General features: G+C 54.5%; 1 long non-coding RNA gene across 1 annotated transcript in view; it reads right to left on the bottom strand.

Annotated features, from left to right (window-relative positions):
- Window positions 1-22,055, bottom strand: part of LOC148137950 (uncharacterized) — a 593,433-nt gene that overhangs the window by 176,942 nt on the left and 394,436 nt on the right. The gene's annotated exons all lie outside the window — the stretch shown is intronic.

Below are 22,055 nucleotides of genomic sequence, written 5' to 3'. Positions count from 1 at the left end.
GTCCAGAGGGAATGCCGCAATGTCTGAGGCTCCGTACTCGGAGAGCACTGCACCATCAGAGGGTCAGTACTGAACAAGCACTACACTGTCAGAGGGTCAGTACTGAGGGAGCATGCATTATCAAAAGGTCAGTACTGAGGGAGCGCTACACAGTGAGAGTGTCAATTCTGAGTCAGTGCAATTTCAGAGTGTCAGTACAGAGAGAGTGTTGCACTGTCAGAGAGTTAGTACTGAGGGAGTGCTGCACTGTCAGAGGGTCAGTACTGAGGGAGTGCTGCACTGTCAGAGGGTCAGTACTGAGAGAGTGCTGCACTGTCAGAGGGTCAGTACTGAGGGAGTGCTGCACTGTCAGAGTGTCAGTCATGATGGAGTGCTCTACTGTCAGAGCTTTTGTCCTGAGATTAGGCCACACTGTCCTCGGGGCAGTAATGGGCCACTTCCACACTGTCAGAGAGTCAGAACTGAGGGAGTGCATCAATATCAGAGGGTCAGTGTGGAGGGAGTGCAGCATTCTCAGAGGATCAGTATGAAGGGAGTGCAGCATTGTCAGAGGGTCAGTATGGAGGGAGTGCAGCATTGTCAGAGGATCAGAGTGGAGGGAGTGCAGCATTGTCAGAGGGTCAGTGTGGAGGGAGTACAGCATTGTCAGAGGATCAGTGTGGAGGGTGTGGTGCCTTGTCAGAGGGTCAGTGTGGAGGGAGTGCAGCATTGTTAGAGGGTCATTGTGGAGGGAGTGCAGCATTGTCAGAGGGTCAGTATGGAGGGAGTGCAGCATTGTCAGAGGGTAAGTATGGAGGGAGTGCAGCATTGTCAGAGGGTCAGTGTGGAGGGAGTGCAGCATTGTCAGAGGATCAGTATGGAGGGAGTGCAGAATTGTCAGAGGATCAGTGTGGAGGGAGTGCAGCATTGTCACAGAGTCAGTGTGGAGGGAGTGCAGCATTGTCATTGGATCAGTGTGGAGGAAGTGCAGCACTGTCAGAGGGTCAGTGTGCAGGGAGTGCAGCATTGTCAGAGGATCAGTATGGAGGGAGTGCAGCATTGCCAGAAGTTCAGGAGGGAGGGAGTGCAGCACTGTCAGAGGGTAAGTGTGGATGGAGTGCAGCATTGTCAAAGGATCAGTGTGGAGGGAGTGCAGCATTGTCAGAGGTTCAGTGTGGAGGGAGTGCTGTATTGTCATAGGGTCAGTGTGGAGGGAGTGCAGCATTGTCAGAGGATCAGTGTGGAGGGAGCGCAGCATTGTCAGAGGATCAGTGTGGAGGGAGTGCAGCATTGTCAGAGGATCAGTGTGGAGGGCGTGCAGCATTTTCAGAGGGTCAGTGTGGAGGTTGCGCAGCATTGTCAGAGGGCCAGTGTGGAGGGAGTGGTGTAGTGTCAGACGGTCAGTGTGGAGGGAGTGCAGCATTGTCAGAGGATCAGTGTGAAGGGAGTGCAGCACTGTCAGAGGATTAGTGTGAAGGGAGTGCAGCACTGTCAGAGGATCAGTGTGGAGGGAGTGCAGAATTGTCAGAGGGTCAGTGTGGAGGGAGTGCAATATTGTCAGAGGGTCAGTGTGGAGGGAGTGCAGCGTTGTCAGAGGATTAGTGTGAAGGGAGTGTAGCACTGTCAGAGGGTCAGTGTGGACGGAGTGCAGCATTGTCAGAGGGTCAGTGTGGAGGGAGTGCAGCATTGTCAGAGGATCAGTGTGAAGGGGGTACAGCATTGACAGAGGGTCAGTGTGGAGGGAGTGCAGCATTGTCAGAGGATCAATGTGGAGGGAGTGCAGCATTGTCAGAGGGTCAGCGTGGACGGAGTGCAGCATTGTCAGAGGATCAGTGTGAAGGAGTGCAGCATTGTCCGAGGATCAATGTGGAGGGAGTGCAGCATTGTCAGAGGGTCAGTGTGGAGGGAGTGCAGCTTTGTCAGAGGATCAGTGAGGAGGGAGTACAGCATTGTCAGAGGATCAGTGTGGAGGGAGTGCAGCATTGTCAGAGCATCAGTGTGGAGGGAGTGCAGCATTGTCAGGTGGTCAGTGTGGAGGGAGTGCAGCATTGTCAGAGGATCAGTGTGGAGGGAATGCAGCATTGTCAGAGGATCAGTGTGGAGGGAGCGCAGCATTATCAGAGGGTCAGTGTGGAGGGAGTGCAGCATTGTCAGAGGATCCGTGTGGAGGAAATGCAGCATTGTCAGACGATCAGTGTGGAGTGAGTGCAGCATTGTCAGAGGATCCGTGTGGAGGGAATGCAGCATTGTCAGAGGATCAGTGTGAAGGGGGTACAGCATTGTCAGAGGGTCAGTGTGGAGGGAGTGCAGCTTTGACAGAGGATCAGTGTGAAGGGAGTACAACATTGTCAGAGGATCAGTGTGAAGGGAGTACAGCATTGTCAGAGGGTCAGTGTGGAGGGAGTGCAGCATTGTCAGAGGGTCAGTGTGGAGGGAGTTCAGCATTGTCAGAAGATCAGTGTGGAGGGAGCGCAGCATTGTCAGAGGGTCAGTGTGGAGGGAGTTCAACATTGTCAGAAGATCAGTGTGGAGGGAGCGCAGCATTGTCAGACGATCAGTGTGGAGGGAGTGCAGCATTGTCAGAGCAAGAGTGTGGAGGGAGTACAGCACTGTCAGAGGATCCGTGTGGAGGGAATGCAGCATTGTCAGACGATCAGTGTGGAGTGAGTGCAGCATTGTCAGAGGATCAGTGTGGAGGGAGCGCAGCATTGTCAGAGGATCAGTGTGGAGGGAGTGCAGCATTGTCAGAGGTTCAGTGTGGAGGGAGTGCTGTATTGTCATAGGGTCAGTGTGGAGGGAGTGCAGCATTGTCAGAGGATCAGTGTGGAGGGAGCGCAGCATTGTCAGAGGATCAGTGTGGAGGGAGTGCAGCATTGTCAGAGGATCAGTGTGGAGGGCGTGCAGCATTTTCAGAGGGTCAGTGTGGAGGTTGCGCAGCATTGTCAGAGGGCCAGTGTGGAGGGAGTGCTGTAGTGTCAGACGGTCAGTGTGGAGGGAGTGCAGCATTGTCAGAGGATCAGTGTGAAGGGAGTGCAGCACTGTCAGAGGATTAGTGTGAAGGGAGTGCAGCACTGTCAGAGGATCAGTGTGGAGGGAGTGCAGAATTGTCAGAGGGTCAGTGTGGAGGGAGTGCAATATTGTCAGAGGGTCAGTGTGGAGGGAGTGCAGCGTTGTCAGAGGATTAGTGTGAAGGGAGTGTAGCACTGTCAGAGGGTCAGTGTGGACGGAGTGCAGCATTGTCAGAGGGTCAGTGTGGAGGGAGTGCAGCATTGTCAGAGGATCAGTGTGAAGGGGGTACAGCATTGACAGAGGGTCAGTGTGGAGGGAGTGCAGCATTGTCAGAGGATCAATGTGGAGGGAGTGCAGCATTGTCAGAGGGTCAGCGTGGACGGAGTGCAGCATTGTCAGAGGATCAGTGTGAAGGAGTGCAGCATTGTCCGAGGATCAATGTGGAGGGAGTGCAGCATTGTCAGAGGGTCAGTGTGGAGGGAGTGCAGCTTTGTCAGAGGATCAGTGAGGAGGGAGTACAGCATTGTCAGAGGATCAGTGTGGAGGGAGTGCAGCATTGTCAGAGCATCAGTGTGGAGGGAGTGCAGCATTGTCAGGTGGTCAGTGTGGAGGGAGTGCAGCATTGTCAGAGGATCAGTGTGGAGGGAATGCAGCATTGTCAGAGGATCAGTGTGGAGGGAGCGCAGCATTATCAGAGGGTCAGTGTGGAGGGAGTGCAGCATTGTCAGAGGATCCGTGTGGAGGAAATGCAGCATTGTCAGACGATCAGTGTGGAGTGAGTGCAGCATTGTCAGAGGATCCGTGTGGAGGGAATGCAGCATTGTCAGAGGATCAGTGTGAAGGGGGTACAGCATTGTCAGAGGGTCAGTGTGGAGGGAGTGCAGCTTTGACAGAGGATCAGTGTGAAGGGAGTACAACATTGTCAGAGGATCAGTGTGAAGGGAGTACAGCATTGTCAGAGGGTCAGTGTGGAGGGAGTGCAGCATTGTCAGAGGGTCAGTGTGGAGGGAGTTCAGCATTGTCAGAAGATCAGTGTGGAGGGAGCGCAGCATTGTCAGAGGGTCAGTGTGGACGGAGTGCAGCATTGTCAGAGGGTCAGTGTGGAGGGAGTGCAGCATTGTCAGAGGATCAGTGTGAAGGGGGTACAGCATTGACAGAGGGTCAGTGTGGAGGGAGTGCAGCATTGTCAGAGGATCAATGTGGAGGGAGTGCAGCATTGTCAGAGGGTCAGCGTGGACGGAGTGCAGCATTGTCAGAGGATCAGTGTGAAGGAGTGCAGCATTGTCCGAGGATCAATGTGGAGGGAGTGCAGCATTGTCAGAGGGTCAGTGTGGAGGGAGTGCAGCTTTGTCAGAGGATCAGTGAGGAGGGAGTACAGCATTGTCAGAGGATCAGTGTGGAGGGAGTGCAGCATTGTCAGAGCATCAGTGTGGAGGGAGTGCAGCATTGTCAGGTGGTCAGTGTGGAGGGAGTGCAGCATTGTCAGAGGATCAGTGTGGAGGGAATGCAGCATTGTCAGAGGATCAGTGTGGAGGGAGCGCAGCATTATCAGAGGGTCAGTGTGGAGGGAGTGCAGCATTGTCAGAGGATCCGTGTGGAGGAAATGCAGCATTGTCAGACGATCAGTGTGGAGTGAGTGCAGCATTGTCAGAGGATCCGTGTGGAGGGAATGCAGCATTGTCAGAGGATCAGTGTGAAGGGGGTACAGCATTGTCAGAGGGTCAGTGTGGAGGGAGTGCAGCTTTGACAGAGGATCAGTGTGAAGGGAGTACAACATTGTCAGAGGATCAGTGTGAAGGGAGTACAGCATTGTCAGAGGGTCAGTGTGGAGGGAGTGCAGCATTGTCAGAGGGTCAGTGTGGAGGGAGTTCAGCATTGTCAGAAGATCAGTGTGGAGGGAGCGCAGCATTGTCAGAGGGTCAGTGTGGAGGGAGTTCAACATTGTCAGAAGATCAGTGTGGAGGGAGCGCAGCATTGTCAGAGGATCAGTGTGGAGGGAGTGCAGCATTGTCAGAGCAAGAGTGTGGAGGGAGTACAGCACTGTCAGAGGATCCGTGTGGAGGGAATGCAGCATTGTCAGACGATCAGTGTGGAGTGAGTGCAGCATTGTCAGAGGATCAGTGTGGAGGGAGCGCAGCATTGTCAGAGGATCAGTGTGGAGGGAGAGCAGCTTTGTCAGAGGATCAGTGTGGAGGGAGTACAGCATTGTCAGAGAGTCAGTGTGGAGGGAGTGCAGCATTGTCAGAGGATTAGTGTGGAGGGAATGCAACATTGTCAAAGGGTCAGTGTGGAGGGAGTGCAGCATTGTCAGAGGATCAGTGCGAAGGGAGTGCAGCACTGTCAGAGGGTCAGTGTGGAGGGAGTGCAGCATTGTCAGAGGGTCAGTGTGGAGGGAGCGCAGCATTATCAGAGGGTCAGTGTGGAGGGAGTGCAGCATTGTCAGAAAGTCAGTGTGGAGGGAGTGCTGCATTGTCAGAGGGTCAGTGTGCAGGGAGTGCAACATTGTCAGTGGGTGAGAATGGAGGGAGTGCAGCATTGTCAGAGGATCAGTGCGAAGGGAGTGCAGCACTGTCAGAGGGTCAGTGTGGAGGGATTGCAGCATTGTCAGAGAGTCAGTGTGGAGGGAGCGCAGCATTATCAGAGGGTCAGTGTGGAGGGAGTGCAGCATTGTCTGAAAGTCAGTGTGGAGGGAGTGCAGCATTGTCAGAGGGTCAGTGTGGAGGGAGTGCAGCATTGTCAGGGGGTCAGGTTGGAGGGAGTGCAGCATTGTCAGAGGATCAGTGTGGAGGGAGTGCAGCATTGTCAGAGGGTCAGTGTGGAGGGAGCGCAGCATTGCCAGGAGGTCAGGATGGAGGGAGTGCAACATTGTCAGAGGATCACTTTGGAGGGAGTGCAGCATTGTCAGAGGATCAGTGTGGAGGGAGTGCAGCATTGTCAGAGGATCACTTTGGAGGGAGTGCAGCATTGTCAGAGGTTCAGTGTGGAGGGAGTGCTGAATTATCAGAGGGTCAGTGTGGAGGGAGTGCAGCATTGTCAGAGGATCAGTGTGGATGGAGTGCAGCATTGTCAGAGGATCAGTAGAGAGTGAATGCAGCATTGTCAGTGGGTCAGTGTGGAGGGAGTGCAGCTTTGTCAGATGATCAGTGTGTAGGGAGTGCAGCATTGTCACAGAGTCAGTGTGGAGGGAGTGCAGCATTGTCATTGGATCAGTGTGGAGGGAGTGCAGTACTGTCAGAGGGTCAGTGTGCAGGGAGTGCAGCATTGTCAGAGGTTCAGTATGGAGGGAGTGCAGCATTGCCAGAAGTTCAGTAGGGAGGGAGTGCAGCACTGTCAGAGGGTCAGTGTGAATGGAGTGCAGCATTGTCAGAGGATCAGTGTGGAGGGAGTGCAGCATTGACAGAGGATCAGTGTGGAGGGAGCGCAGCATTGTCAGAGGATCAGTGTGGAGGGAGTGCAGCATTGTCAGAGGATCAGTGTGGAGGGCGTGCAGCATTGTCAGAGGGTCAGTGTGGAGGTAGCGCAGCATTGTCAGAGGGCCAGTGTGAAGGGAGTGCAGCACTCTCAGAGGATCAGTGTGGAGGGAGTGCAGAATTGACAGAGGGTCAGTGTGGAGGGAGTGCAATATTGTCAGAGGGTCAGTGTGGAGGGAGAGCAGCATTGTCAGAGGGTCAGTGTGGAGGGAGTGCAGCGTTGTCAGAGGATTAGTGTGAAGGGAGTGCAGCACTGTCAGAGGGTCAGTGTGGACGGAGTGCAGCATTGTCAGAGGGTCAGTGTGGAGGGAGTGCAGCATTGTCAGAGGATCAGTGTGAAGGGAGTACAGCATTGTCAGAGGGTCAGTGTGGAGGGTGTGCAGCTTTGACAGAGGATCAGTGTGAAGGGAGTACAACATTGTCAGAGGATCAGTGTGAAGGGAGTACAGCATTGTCAGAGGGTCAGTGTGGAGGGAGTGCAGCATTGTCAGAGGGTCAGTGTAGAGGGAGTTCAGCATTGTCAGAGGAGCAGTGTGGAGGGAGCGGAGCATTATCAGAGGATCAGTTTGGAGGGAGTGCAGCATTGTCAGAGGAAGAGTGTGGAGGGAGTACAGCACTGTCAGAGGATCAGTGTGGAGGGAGTGCAGCATTGTCAAAGGGTCAGTGTGGATGGAGTGCAGCATTGTCAGAGGGTCAGTGTGGAGGGAGTGCAGCATTGTCAGAGGATCAGTGTGGAGGGAGTACAGCATTGTCAGAGAGTCAGTGTGGAGGGAGTGCAGAATTGTCAGAGGATCAGTGTGGAGGGAGTGCAGCATTGTCAGAGGGTCAGCGTGGAGGGAGTGCAGCATTGCCAGAGGGTCAGTGTGGAGGGAGTGCAGCTTTGTCAGAGGATCAGTGTGGAGGGAGTACAGCATTGTCAGAGCCTCAGTGTGGAGGGAGTGCAGCAGTGTCAGAGCATCAGTTTGGAGGGAGTGCAGCATTGTCAGGGGGTCAGTGTGGAGGGAGTGCAGCATTGTCAGAGGATCAGTGTGGAGGGAGTGCAGCATTGTCAGAGGGTCAGTGTGGAGGGAGCGCAGCATTATCAGAGGGTCAGTGTGGAGGGAGTGCAGCATTGTCAGAGGATCCGTGTGGAGGGAATGCAGCATTGTCAGAGGATCAGTGTGGAGTGAGTGCAGCATTGTCAGAGGATCAGGGTGGAGGGAGCGCAGCATTGTCAGAGGATCAGTGTGGAGAGAGTGCAGCATTGTCAGAGGATCAGGGTGGAAGGAGTTGAGCATTGTCAGAGGGTCAGTGTGGAGGGAGTGCAGCTTTGTCAGAGGATCAGTGTGGAGGGCGTACAGCATTGTCAGAAGGGTCAGTGTGGAGAGAGTGCAGCTTTGTCAGAGGATCAGTGTGGAGGGATTACAGCATTGTCAGAGAGTCAGTGTGGAAGGAGTGCAGCATTGTCAGAGGATCCGTGTGGAGGAAATGCAGCATTGTCAGACGATCAGTGTGGAGTGAGTGCAGCATTGTCAGAGGATCCGTGTGGAGGGCGTTCAGCATTGTCAGAGGGTCAGTGTGGAGGGAGTGCAGCATTGTCAGAGGATCAGTGTGAAGGGGGTACAGCATTGTCAGAGGGTCAGTGTGGAGGGAGTGCAGCTTTGACAGAGGATCAGTGTGAAGGGAGTACAACATTGTCAGAGGATCAGTGTGAAGGGAGTACAGCATTGTCAGAGGGTCAGTGTGGAGGGAGTGCAGCATTGTCAGAGGGTCAGTGTGGAGGGAGTTCAGCATTGTCAGAAGATCAGTGTGGAGGGAGCGCAGCATTATCAGAGGATCAGTGTGGAGGGAGTGCAGCATTGTCAGAGCAAGAGTGTGGAGGGAGTACAGCACTGTCAGAGGATCAGTGTGGAGGGAGTGCAGCATTGTCAGAGGGTCAGTGTGGATGGAGTGCAGCATTGTCAGAGGGTCAGTGTGGAGGGAGTGCAGCATTGTCAGAGGATCAGTGTGGAGGGAGTACAGCATTGTCAGTGAGTCAATGTGGAGGGAGTGCAGCATTGTCAGAGGATCAATGTGGAGGGAGTGCAGCATTGTCAGAGGGTCAGCGTGGAGGGAGTGCAGCATTGTCAGAGGATCAGTGTGAAGGAGTGCAGCATTGTCAGAGGATCAATGTGGAGGAAGTGCAGCTTTGTCAGAGGATCAGTGAGGAGGGAGTACAGCATTGTCAGAGGATCAGTGTGGAGGGATTGCAGCATTGTCAGAGGGTCAGCGTGGAGGGAGTGCAGCATTGTCAGAGGATCAGTGTGAAGGAGTGCAGCATTGTCAGAGGATCAATGTGGAGGAAGTGCAGCTTTGTCAGAGGATCAGTGAGGAGGGAGTACAGCATTGTCAGAGGATCAGTGTGAAGGAGTGCAGCATTGTCAGAGGGTCAGTGTGGAGGGAGTGCAGCTTTGTCAGAGGATCAGTGAGGAGGGAGTACAGCATTGTCAGAGGATCAGTGTGGAGGGAGTGCAGCATTGTCAGAGCATCAGTGTGGAGGGAGTGCAGCATTGTCAGGGGGTCAGTGTGGAGGGCGTGCAGCATTGTCAGAGGATCAGTGTGGAGGGAGTGCAGCATTGTCAGAGGGTCAGTGTGGAGGGAGCGCAGCATTATCAGAGGGTCAGTGTGGAGGGAGTGCAGCATTGTCAGAGGATCCGTGTGGAGGAAATGCAGCATTGTCAGACGATCAGTGTGGAGTGAGTGCAGCATTGTCAGAGGATCCGTGTGGAGGGAATGCAGCATTGTCAGAGGATCAGTGTGAAGGGGGTACAGCATTGTCAGAGGGTCAGTGTGGAGGGAGTGCAGCTTTGACAGAGGATCAGTGTGAAGGGAGTACAACATTGTCAGAGGATCAGTGTGGAGGGAGTGCACCATTGTCAGAGCAAGAGTGTGGAGGGAGTACAGCACTGTCAGAGGATCAGTGTGGAGGGAGTGCAGCATTGTCAGAGGGTCAGTGTGGAGGGAGTGCAGCATTGTCAGAGGGTCAGTGTAGAGGGAGTTCAGCATTGTCAGAGGATCAGTGTGGAGGGAGCGGAGCATTATCAGAGGATCAGTGTGGAGGGAGTGCAGCATTGTCAGAGGAAGAGTGTGGAGGGAGTACAGCACTGTCAGAGGATCAGTGTGGAGGGAGTGCAGCATTGTCAGAGGGTCAGTGTGGATGGAGTGCAGCATTGTCGGAGGGTAAGTGTGGAGGGAGTGCAGCATTGTCAGAGAGTCAGTGTGGAGGGAGTGCAGAATTGTCAGAGGATCAGTGTGGAGGGAGTGCAGCATTGTCAGAGTGTCGGCGTGGAGGGAGTGCAGCATTGTCAGAGGGTCAGTGTGGAGGGAGTGCAGCTTTGTCAGAGGATCAGTGTGGAGGGAGTACAGCATTGTCAGAGCCTCAGTGTGGAGGGAGTGCAGCAGTGTCAGAGCATCAGTGTGGAGGGAGTGCAGCATTGTCAGGGGGTCAGTGTGTAGGGAGTGCAGCATTGTCAGAGGATCAGTGTGGAGGGAGTGCAGCATTGTCAGAGGGTCAGTGTGGAGGGAGCGCAGCATTATCAGAGGGTCAGTGTGGAGGGAGTGCAGCATTGTCAGAGGATCCGTGTGGAGGGAATGCAGCATTGTCAGAGGATCAGTGTGGAGTGAGTGCAACATTGTCAGAGGATCAGTGTGGAGGGAGCGCAGCATTGTCAGAGGATCAGTGTGGAGAGAGTGCAGCATTGTCAGAGGATCAGTGTGGAAGGAGTTGAGCATTGTCAGAGGGTCAGTGTGGAGGGAGTGCAGCTTTGTCAGAGGATCAGTGTGGAGGGCGTACAGCATTGTCAGAGGGTCAGTGTGGAGAGAGTGCAGCTTTGTCAGAGGATCAGTGTGGAGGGATTACAGCATTGTCAGAGAGTCAGTGTGGAAGGAGTGCAGCATTGTCAGAGGATCCGTGTGGAGGAAATGCAGCATTGTCAGACGATCAGTGTGGAGTGAGTGCAGCATTGTCAGAGGATCCGTGTGGAGGGAATGCAGCATTGTCAGAGGATCAGTGTGAAGGGGGTACAGCATTGTCAGAGGGTCAGTGTGGAGGGAGTGCAGCTTTGACAGAGGATCAGTGTGAAGGGAGTACAACATTGTCAGAGGATCAGTGTGAAGGGAGTACAGCATTGTCAGAGGGTCAGTGTGGAGGGAGTGCAGCATTGTCAGAGGGTCAGTGTGGAGGGAGTTCAGCATTGTCAGAAGATCAGTGTGGAGGGAGCGCAGCATTGTCAGATGATCAGTGTGGAGGGAGTGCAGCATTGTCAGAGGATCCGTGTGGAGGGAATGCAGCATTGTCAGAGGATCAGTGTGAAGCGGGTACAGCACTGTCAGAGGATCAGTGTGGAGGGAGTGCAGCATTGTCAGGGGGTCAGTGTGGAGGGCGTGCAGCATTGTCAGAGGATCAGTGTGGAGGGAGTGCAGCATTGTCAGAGGGTCAGTGTAGAGGGAGCGCAGCATTATAAGAGGGTCAGTGTGGAGGGAGTGCAGCATTGTCAGAGGATCCGTGTGGAGGAAATGCAGCATTGTCAGACGATCAGTGTGGAGTGAGTGCAGCATTGTCAGAGGATCCGTGTGGAGGGAATGCAGCATTTTCAGAGGATCAGTGTGAAGGGGGTACAGCATTGTCAGAGGGTCAGTGTGGAGGGAGTGCAGCTTTGACAGAGGATCAGTGTGAAGGGAGTACAACATTGTCAGAGGATCAGTGTGGAGGGAGTGCAGCATTGTCAGAGCAAGAGTGTGGAGGGAGTACAGCACTGTCAGAGGATCAGTGTGGAAGGAGTGCAGCATTGTCAGAGGGTCAGTGTGGAGGGAGTGCAGCATTGTCAGAGGGTCAGTGTAGAGGGAGTTCAGCATTGTCAGAGGATCAGTGTGGAGGGAGCGGAGCATTATCAGAGGATCAGTGTGGAGGGAGTGCAGCATTGTCAGAGGAAGAGTGTGGAGGGAGTACAGCACTGTCAGAGGATCAGTGTGGAGGGAGTGCAGCATTGTCAGAGGGTCAGTGTGGATGGAGTGCAGCATTGTCGGAGGGTCAGTGTGGAGGGAGTGCAGCATTGTCAGAGAGTCAGTGTGGAGGGAGTGCAGAATTGTCAGAGGATCAGTGTGGAGGGCGTGCAGCAGTGTCAGAGCATCAGTGTGGAGGGAGTGCAGCATTGTCAGGGGGTCAGTGTGGAGGGAGTGCAGCATTGTCAGAGGATCAGTGTGAAGGGGGTACAGCATTGTCAGAGGGTCAGTGTGGAGGGAGTGCAGCTTTGACAGAGGATCAGTGTGGTGGAGTACAGCATTGTCAGAGCCTCAGTGTGGAGGGAGTGCAGCAGTGTCAGAGCATCAGTGTGGAGGGAGTGCAGCATTGTCAGGGGGTCAGTGTGGAGGGAGTGCAGCATTGTCAGAGGATCAGTGTGAAGGGGGTACAGCATTGTCAGAGGGTCAGTGTGGAGGGAGTGCAGCTTTGACAGAGGATCAGTGTGAAGGGAGTACAACATTGTCAGAGGATCAGTGTGAAGGGAGTACAGCATTGTCAGAGGGTCAGTGTGGAGGGAGTGCAGCATTGTCAGAGGGTCAGTGTGGAGGGAGTTCAGCATTGTCAGAAGATCAGTGTGGAGGGAGCGCAGCATTATCAGAGGATCAGTGTGGAGGGAGAGCAGCATTGTCAGAGCAAGAGTGTGGAGGGAGTACAGCACTGTCAGAGGATCAGTGTGAAGGGAGTGCAGCATTGTCAGAGGGTCAGTGTGGATGGAGTGCAGCATTGTCAGAGGGTCAGTGTGGAGGGAGTGCAGCATTGTCAGAGGATCAGTGTGGTGGGAGTACAGCATTGTCAGAGAGTCAATGTGGAGGGAGTGCAGCATTGTCAGAGGATCAATGTGGAGGGAGTGCAGCATTGTCAGAGGGTCAGCGTGGAGGGAGTGCAGCATTGTCAGAGGATCAGTGTGAAGGAGTGCAGCATTGTCAGAGGATCAATGTGGAGGAAGTGCAGCATTGTCAGAGGGTCAGTGTGGAGGGAGTGCAGCTTTGTCAGAGGATCAGTGAGGAGGGAGTACAGCATTGTCAGAGGATCAGTGTGGAGGGAGTGCAGCATTGTCAGAGCATCAGTGTGGAGGGAGTGCAGCATTGTCAGGGGGTCAGTGTGGAGGGCGTGCAGCATTGTCAGAGGATCAGTGTGGAGGGAGTGCAGCATTGTCAAAGGGTCAGTGTGGAGGGAGCGCAGCATTATCAGAGGGTCAGTGTGGAGGGAGTGCAGCATTGTCAGAGGATCCGTGTGGAGGAAATGCAGCATTGTCAGACGATCAGTGTGGAGTGAGTGCAGCATTGTCAGAGGATCCGTGTGGACGGATCGCAGCATTGTCAGAGGATCAGTGTGGAAGGAGTTGAGCATTGTCAGAGGGTCAGTGTGGAGGGATTGCAGCTTTTTCAGAGGATCAGTGTGGAGGGCGTACAGCATTGTCAGAGGGTCAGTGTGGAGGGAGAGCAGCTTTGTCAGAGGATCAGTGTGGAGGGAGTACAGCATTGTCAGAGAGTCAGTGTGGAGGGAGTGCAGCATTGTCAGAGGATCAGTGTGGAGGGAATGCAACATTGTCAGAGGTCCAGTGTGGAGGGAGTGCAGCATTGTCAGAGGATCAGTGCGAAGGGAGTGCAGCACTGTCAGAGGGTCAGTGTGGAGGGAGTGCAGCATTGTCAGAGGGTCAGTGTGGAGGGAGCGCAGCATTATCAGAGGGTCAGTGTGGAGGGAGTGCAGCATTGTCAGAAAGTCAGTGTGGAGGGAGTGCAGCATTGTCAGAGGGTCAGTGTGGAGGGAGTGCAACATTGTCAGTGGGTGAGGATGGAGGGAGTGCAGCATTGTCAGAGGATCAGTGCGAAGGGAGTGAAGCACTGTCAGAGGGTCAGTGTGGAGGGAGTGCAGCATTGTCAGAGAGTCAGTGTGGAGGGAGCGCAGCATTATCAGAGGGTCAGTGTGGAGGAAGTGCAGCATGGTCTGAAAGTCAGTGTGGAGGGAGTGCAGCATTGTCAGAGGGTCAGTGTGGAGGGAGTGCAGCATTGTCAGGGGGTCAGGTTGGAGGGAGTGCAGCATTGTCAGAGGATCAGTGTGGAGGGAGTGCAGCATTGTCAGAGGGTCAGTGTGGAGGGAGCGCAGCATTGTCAGGAGGTCAGGATGGAGGGAGTGCAGCATTGTCAGAGGATCACTTTGGAGGGAGTGCAGCATTGTCAGAGGATCAGTGTGGAGGGAGTGCAGCATTGTCAGAGGATCACTTTGGAGGGAGTGCAGCATTGTCAGAGGTTCAGTGTGGAGGGAGTGCTGAATTATCAGAGGGTCAGTGTGGAGGGAGTGCAGCATTGTCAGAGGATCAGTGTGGAGGGAGTGCAGCATTGTCAGAGGATCAGTATAGAGTGAATGCAGCATTGTCAGTGGGTCAGTGTGGAGGGAGTGCAGCTTTGTCAGATGATCAGTGTGTATGGAGTGCAGCATTGTCACAGAGTCAGTGTGGAGGGAGTGCAGCATTGTCATTGGATCAGTGTGGAGGGAGTGCAGTACTGTCAGAGGGTCAGTGTGCAGGGAGTGCAGCATTGTCAGAGGTTCAGTATGGAGGGAGTGCAGCATTGCCAGAAGTTCAGTAGGGAGGGAATGCAGCACTGTCAGAGGGTCAGTGTGGATGGAGTGCAGCATTGTCAGAGGATCAGTGTGGAGGGAGTGCAGCATTGACAGAGGATCAGTGTGGAGGGAGCGCAGCATTGTCAGAGGATCAGTGTGGAGGGAGTGCAGCATTGTCAGAGGATCAGTGTGGAGGGCGTGCAGCATTGTCAGAGGGTCAGTGTGCAGGTAGCGCAGCATTGTCAGAGGGTCAGTGTAGAGGGAGTTCAGCATTGTCAGAGGATCAGTGTGGAGGGAGCGGAGCATTATCAGAGGGTCAGTGTGGAGGGAGTGCAGCATTGTCAGAGGAAGAGTGTGGAGGGAGTACAGCACTGTCAGAGGATCAGTGTGGAGGGAGTGCAGCATTGTCAGAGGGTCAGTGTGGATGGAGTGCAGCATTGTCAGAGGGTCAGTGTGGAGGGAGTGCAGCATTGTCAGAGGATCAGTGTGGAGGGATTACAGCATTGTCAGAGAGTCAGTGTGGAGGGAGTGCAGAATTGTCAGAGGATCAGTGTGGAGGGAGTGCAGCATTGTCAGAGGGTCAGCGTGGAGGGAGTGCAGCATTGTCAGGGGGTCAGTGTGGAGGGAGTGCAGCTTTGTCAGAGGATCAGTGTGGAGGGAGTACAGCATTGTCAGAGCCTCAGTGTGGAGGGAGTGCAGCAGTGTCAGAGCATCAGTGTGGAGGGAGTGCAGCATTGTCAGGGGGTCAGTGTGTCGGGAGTGCAGCATTGTCAGAGGATCAGTGTGGAGGGAGTGCAGCATTGTCAGAGGGTCAGTGTGGAGGGAGCGCAGCATTATCAGAGGGTCAGTGTGGAGGGAGTGCAGCATTGTCAGAGGATCCGTGTGGAGGGAATGCAGCATTGTCAGAGGATCAGTGTGGAGTGAGTGCAGCATTGTCAGAGGATCAGTGTGGAGGGAGTGCAGCATTGTCAGAGGATCAGTGTGGAAGGAGTTGAGCATTGTCAGAGTGTCAGTGTGGAGGGAGTGCAGCTTTGTCAGAGGATCAGTGTGGAGGGCGTACAGCATTGTCAGAGGGTCAGTGTGGAGAGAGTGCAGCTTTGTCAGAGGATCAGTGTGGAGGGATTACAGCATTGTCAGAGAGTCAGTGTGGAAGCTGTGCAGCATTGTCAGAGGATCAGTGTGGAGGGAATGCAACATTGTCAGAGGGTCAGTGTGGAGAGAGTGCAAAATTGTCAGAGGATCAGTGCGAAGGGAGTGCAGCACTGTCAGAGGGTCAGTGTGGAGGGAGTGCAGCATTGTCAGAGGGTCAGTGTGGAGGGAGCGCAGCATTATCAGAGGTTTAGTGTGGAGGGAGTGCAGCATTGTCAGAGGGTCAGTGTGGAGGGAGTGCAGCATTGTCAGAGGGTCAATGTGGAGGGAGTGCAACATTGTCAGGGGGTCAGTGCGAAGGGAGTGCAGCACTGTCAGAGGGTCAGTGTGGAGGGAGTGCAGCATTGTCAGAGTGTCAGTGTGGAGGGATTGCAGCTTTTTCAGAGGATCAGTGTGGAGGGCGTACAGCATTGTCAGAGGGTCAGTGTGGAGGGAGAGCAGCTTTGTCAGAGGATCAGTGTGGAGGGAGTACAGCATTGTCAGAGAGTCAGTGTGGAAGGAGTGCAGCATTGTCAGAGGATCAGTGTGGAGGGAATGCAACATTGTCAGAGGTCCAGTGTGGATGGAGTGCAGCATTGTCAGAGGATCAGAACGAAGGGAGTGCAGCACTGTCAGAGGGTCAGTGTGGAGGGAGTGCAGCATTGTCAGAGGGTCAGTGTGGAGGGAGCGCAGCATTATCAGAGGGTCAGTGTGGAGGGAGTGCAGCATTGTCAGAAAGTCAGTGTGGAGGGAGTGCAGCATTGTCAGAGGGTCAGTGTGGAGGGAGTGCAACATTGTCAGTGGGTGAGGATGGAGGGAGTGCAGCATTGTCAGAGGATCAGTGCGAAGGGAGTGCAGCACCGTCAGAGGGTCAGTGTGGAGGGAGTGCAGCATTGTCAGAGAGTCAGTGTGGAGGGAGCGCAGCATTATCAGAGGGTCAGTGTGGAGGAAGTGCAGCATTGTCTGAAAGTCAGTGTGGAGGGAGTGCAGCATTGTCAGAGGGTCAGTGTGGAGGGAGTGCAGCATTGTCAGGGGGTCAGGTTGGAGGGAGTGCAGCATTGTCAGAGGATCAGTGTGGAGGGAGTGCAGCATTGTCAGAGGGTCAGTGTGGAGGGAGCGCAGCATTGTCAGGAGGTCAGGATGGAGGGAGTGCAGCATTGTCAGAGGATCACTTTGGAGGGAGTGCAGCATTGTCAGAGGATCAGTGTGGAGGGAGTGCAGCATTGTCAGAGGATCACTTTGGAGGGAGTGCAGCATAGTCAGAGGTTCAGTGTGGAGGGAGTGCTGAATTATCAGAGGGTCAGTGTGGAGGGAGTGCAGCATTGTCAGAGGATCGGTGTGGAGGGAGTGCAGCATTGTCAGAGGATCAGTATAGAGTGAATGCAGCATTGTCAGTGGGTCAGTGTGGAGGGAGTGCAGCTTTGTCAGATGATCAGTGTGTATGGAGTGCAGCATTGTCACAGAGTCAGTGTGGAGGGAGTGCAGCATTGTCATTGGATCAGTGTGGAGGGAGTGCAGTACTGTCAGAGGGTCAGTGTGCAGGGAGTGCAGCATTGTCAGAGGTTCAGTATGGAGGGAGTGCAGCATTGCCAGAAGTTCAGTAGGGAGGGAGTGCAGCATTGTCAGAGAGTCAGTGTGGAAGCTGTGCAGCATTGTCAGAGGATCAGTGTGGAGGGAATGCAACATTGTCAGAGGGTCAGTGTGGAGAGAGTGCAAAATTGTCAGAGGATCAGTGCGAAGGGAGTGCAGCACTGTCAGAGGGTCAGTGTGGAGGGAGTGCAGCATTGTCAGAGGGTCAGTGTGGAGGGATTGCAGCTTTTTCAGAGGATCAGTGTGGAGGGCGTACAGCATTGTCAGAGGGTCAGTGTGGAGGGAGAGCAGCTTTGTCAGAGGATCAGTGTGGAGGGAGTACAGCATTGTCAGAGAGTCAGTGTGGAGGGAGTGCAGCATTGTCAGAGGATCAGTGTGGAGGGAATGCAACATTGTCAGAGGTCCAGTGTGGAGGGAGTGCAGCATTGTCAGAGGATCAGAACGAAGGGAGTGCAGCACTGTCAGAGGGTCAGTGTGGAGGGAGTGCAGCATTGTCAGAGGGTCAGTGTGGAGGGAGCGCAGCATTATCAGTGGGTCAGTGTGGAGGGAGTGCAGCATTGTCAGAAAGTCAGTGTGGAGGGAGTGCAGCATTGTCAGAGGGTCAGTGTGGAGGGAGTGCAACATTGTCAGTGGGTGAGGATGGAGGGAGTGCAGCATTGTCAGAGGATCAGTGCGAAGGGAGTGCAGCACCGTCAGAGGGTCAGTGTGGAGGGAGTGCAGCATTGTCAGAGAGTCAGTGTGGAGGGAGCGCAGCATTATCAGAGGGTCAGTGTGGAGGAAGTGCCGCATTGTCTGAAAGTCAGTGTGGAGGGAGTGCAGCAATGTCAGAGGGTCAGTGTGTAGGGAGTGCAGCATTGTCAGGGGGTCAGGTTGGAGGGAGTGCAGCATTGTCAGAGGATCAGTGTGGAGGGAGTGCAGCATTGTCAGAGGGTCAGTGTGGAGGGAGCGCAGCATTGTCAGGAGGTCAGGATGGAGGGAGTGCAGCATTGTCAGAGGATCACTTTGGAGGGAGTGCAGCATTGTCAAAGAATCAGTGTGGAGGGAGTGCAGCATTGTCAGAGGATCACTTTGGAGGGAGTGCAGCATAGTCAGAGGTTCAGTGTGGAGGGAGTGCTGAATTATCAGAGGGTCAGTGTGGAGGGAGTGCAGCATTGTCAGAGGATCAGTGTGGAGGGAGTGCAGCATTGTCAGAGGATCAGTATAGAGTGAATGCAGCATTGTCAGTGGGTCAGTGTGGAGGGAGTGCAGCTTTGTCAGATGATCAGTGTGTATGGAGTGCAGCATTGTCACAGAGTCAGTGTGGAGGGAGTGCAGCATTGTCATTGGATCAGTGTGGAGGGAGTGCAGTACTGTCAGAGGGTCAGTGTGCAGGGAGTGCAGCATTGTCAGAGGTTCAGTATGGAGGGAGTGCAGCATTGCCAGAAGTTCAGTAGGGAGGGAGTGCAGCACTGTCAGAGGGTCAGTGTGGATGGAGTGCAGCATTGTCAGAGGATCAGTGTGGAGGGAGTGCAGCATTGACAGAGGATCAGTGTGGAGGGAGCGCAGCATTGTCAGAGGATCAGTGTGGAGGGAGTGCAGCATTGTCAGAGGATCAGTGTGGAGGGCGTGCAGCATTGTCAGAGGGTCAGTGTGGAGGTAGCGCAGCATTGTCAGAGGGTCAGTGTAGAGGGAGTTCAGCATTGTCAGAGGATCAGTGTGGAGGGAGCGGAGCATTATCAGAGGATCAGTGTGGAGGGAGTGCAGCATTGTCAGAGGAAGAGTGTGGAGGGAGTACAGCACTGTCAGAGGATCAGTGTGGAGGGAGTGCAGCATTGTCAGAGGGTCAGTGTGGATGGAGTGCAGCATTGTCAGAGGGTCAGTGTGGAGGGAGTGCAGCATTGTCAGAGGATCAGTGTGGAGGGAGTACAGCATTGTCAGAGAGTCAGTGTGGAGGGAGTGCAGAATTGTCAGAGGATCAGTGTGGAGGGAGTGCAGCATTGTCAGAGGGTCAGCGTGGAGGGAGTGCAGCATTGTCAGGGGGTCAGTGTGGAGGGAGTGCAGCTTTGTCAGAGGATCAGTGTGGAGGGAGTACAGCATTGTCAGAGCCTCAGTGTGGAGGGAGTGCAGCAGTGTCAGAGCATCAGTGTGGAGGGAGTGCAGCATTGTCAGGGGGTCAGTGTGTCGGGAGTGCAGCATTGTCAGAGGATCAGTGTGGAGGGAGTGCAGCATTGTCAGAGGGTCAGTGTGGAGGGAGCGCAGCATTATCAGAGGGTCAGTGTGGAGGGAGTGCAGCATTGTCAGAGGATCCGTGTGGAGGGAATGCAGCATTGTCAGAGGATCAGTGTGGAGTGAGTGCAGCATTGTCAGAGGATCAGTGTGGAGGGAGTGCAGCATTGTCAGAGGATCAGTGTGGAAGGAGTTGAGCATTGTCAGAGGGTCAGTGTGGAGGGAGTGCAGCTTTGTCAGAGGATCAGTGTGGAGGGCGTACAGCATTGTCAGAGGGTCAGTGTGGAGAGAGTGCAGCTTTGTCAGAGGATCAGTGTGGAGGGATTACAGCATTGTCAGAGAGTCAGTGTGGAAGCTGTGCAGCATTGTCAGAGGATCAGTGTGGAGGGAATGCAACATTGTCAGAGGGTCAGTGTGGAGAGAGTGCAAAATTGTCAGAGGATCAGTGCGAAGGGAGTGCAGCACTGTCAGAGGGTCAGTGTGGAGGGAGTGCAGCATTGTCAGAGGGTCAGTGTGGAGGGAGCGCAGCATTATCAGAGGTTTAGTGTGGAGGGAGTGCAGCATTGTCAGAGGGTCAGTGTGGAGGGAGTGCAGCATTGTCAGAGGGTCAATGTGGAGGGAGTGCAACATTGTCAGGGGGTCAGGATGGAGGGAGTGCAGCATTGTCAGAGGATCAGTGCGAAGGGAGTGCAGCACTGTCAGAGGGTCAGTGTGGAGTGAGTGCAGCATTGTCAGAGGGTCAGTGTGGAGGGAGCGCAGCATTATCAGAGGGTCAGTGTGGAGGGAGTGCAGCATTGTCAGAGGGTCAGTGTGGAGGGAGTGCAGCATTGTCAGAGGATCAGTGTGGAGGGAGTACAGCATTGTCAGAGAGTCAGTGTGGAGGGAGTGCAGAATTGTCAGAGGATCAGTGTGGAGGGAGTACAGCATTGTCAGAGGATCAGTTTGGAGGGAGTGCAGCATTGTCAGAGGATCAGTGTGGAGGGAGTACAGCATTGTCAGAGAGTCAGTGTGGAGGGAGTGCAGAATTGTCAGAGGATCAGTGTGGAGGGAGTGCAGCATTGTTAGAGGGTCAGCGTGGAGGGAGTGCAGCATTGTCAGAGCTCAGTGTGGAGGGAGTGCAGCTTTGTCAGAGGATCAGTGTGGAGGGAGTACAGCATTGTCAGAGCCTCAGTGTGGAGGGAGTGCAGCTGTGTCAGAGCATCAGTGTGGAGGGAGTGCAGCATTGTCAGGGGGTCAGTGTGGAGGGAGTGCAGCATTGTCAGAGGATCAGTGTGGAGGGAGTGCAGCATTGTCAGAGAGTCAGTGTGGAGGGAGCGCAGCATTATCAGAGGGTCAGTGTGGAGGGACTGCAGCATTGTCATAGGATCAGTGTGGAGTGAGTGCAGCATTGTCAGAGGATCAGTGTGGAGGGAGCGCAGCATTGTCAGAGGATCAGTGTTGAGAGAGTGCAGCATTGTCAGAGGATCAGTGTGGAAGGAGTTGAGCATTGTCAGAGGGTCAATGTGGAGGGAGTGCAGCTTTGTCAGAGGATCAGTGTGGAGGGCGTACAGCATTGTCAGAGGGTCAGTGTGGAGGGAGTGCAGCTTTGTCAGAGAATCAGTGTGGAGGGATTACAGCATTGTCAGAGAGTCAGTGTGGAGGGAGTGCAGCATTGTCAGAGGATCAGTGTGGAGGGAATGCAACATTGTCAGAGGGTCAGTGTGGAGGGAGTGCAGCATTGTCAGAGGATCAGTGCGAAGGGAGTGCAGCACTGTCAAAGGGTCAGTGTGGAGGGAGTGCAGCATTGTCAGAGGGTCAGTGTGGAGGGAGCGCAGCATTATCAGAGGGTTAGTGTGGAGGGAGTGCAGCATTGTCAGAGGGTCAGTGTGGAGGGAGTGCAGCATTGTCAGAGGGTCAGTGTGGAGGGAGTGCAACATTGTCAGGGGGTCAGGATGGAGGGAGTGCAGCATTGTCAGAGGATCAGTGCGAAGGCAGTGCAGCACTGTCAGAGTGTCAGTGTGGAGGGAGTGCAACATTGTCAGGGGGTCAGGATGTAGGGAGTGCAGCATTGTCAGAGGATCAGTGTGGAGGGAGCGCAGCATTATCAGAGGGTCAGTGTGGAGGGAGTGCAGCATTGTCAGAAAGTCAGTGTGGAGGGTGTGCAGCATTGTCAGAGGGTCAGTGTGGAGGGAGTGCAGCATTGTCAGGCTGTCAGGTTGGAGGGAGTGCAGCATTGTCAGAGGATCAGTGTGGAGGGAGTGCAGCATTGTCAGGAGGTAGGATGGAGGGAGTGCAGCATTGTCAGAGGATCACTTTGGAGGGAGTGCAGCATTGTCAGAGGATCACTTTGGAGGGAGTGCAGCATTGTCAGAGGATCACTTTGGAGGGAGTGCAGCATTGTCAGAGGATCACTTTGGAGGGAGTGCACCATTGTCAGAGGTTCAGTGTGGAGGGAGTGCTGAATCATCAGAGGGTCAGTGTGGAGGGAGTGCAGCATTGTCAGAGGGTCAGTGTGGAGGGAGTGCAGCATTGTCAGAGGGTCAGTGTGGAGCGAGTGTCAGAGGGACTCTGCCCCCTCTCTGTCACCCTCTCTCTGCCCCCCTCTCTGCCCCCCTCTCTCTCTGTCCGCCTCTCTCTCTCTCTGTCCCCCACTCTCTCCATTCCCACACTCTATGTCCACCTCTCTCTGACCCCCTCTCTCCCCCAACTCTGTACCCCTCTCTGTCCCCCACTCTCTGTCCCCCTCTCTCTCTCTGTCCCCCACTCTCTCCATCCCCCACTCTCTGTCCTCCTCTCTCTGACCCCCTCTCTCCCCCACTCTGTACCCCTCTCTGCCCCCCACTCTCTGTCCCACTCTCTCTGTCCCCTCTATCTCCCCCTCTCTCTGTCCCCCTCTCTCTGTCCCCGCTACCTCCCCCACACTCTGTGCCCCTCTCTCTGTCGCCTCTTTCTGTCCTCTTCTCTCTCTGACCCCATCTCTCTCTGACCCCCTCTATCTCCCCCATTCTCTGTCCCCTGTCTCTGTCGCCCTCTCTCTGACCCACACTCTCTCCCACCAGCCTCTCTCTGTGCCCCCTCACTGTCCCCCTCTCTCT

The sequence above is a fragment of the Chiloscyllium plagiosum genome, unplaced genomic scaffold (assembly GCF_037043375.1).
Source record: "Chiloscyllium plagiosum isolate Xiang-an unplaced genomic scaffold, Cpla_swu_hap1 HiC_scaffold_42, whole genome shotgun sequence".
In the NCBI taxonomy this organism is placed as follows: Eukaryota; Metazoa; Chordata; class Chondrichthyes; order Orectolobiformes; family Hemiscylliidae; genus Chiloscyllium; species Chiloscyllium plagiosum.
This window is presented reverse-complemented; position numbering and strand designations above follow the sequence as displayed.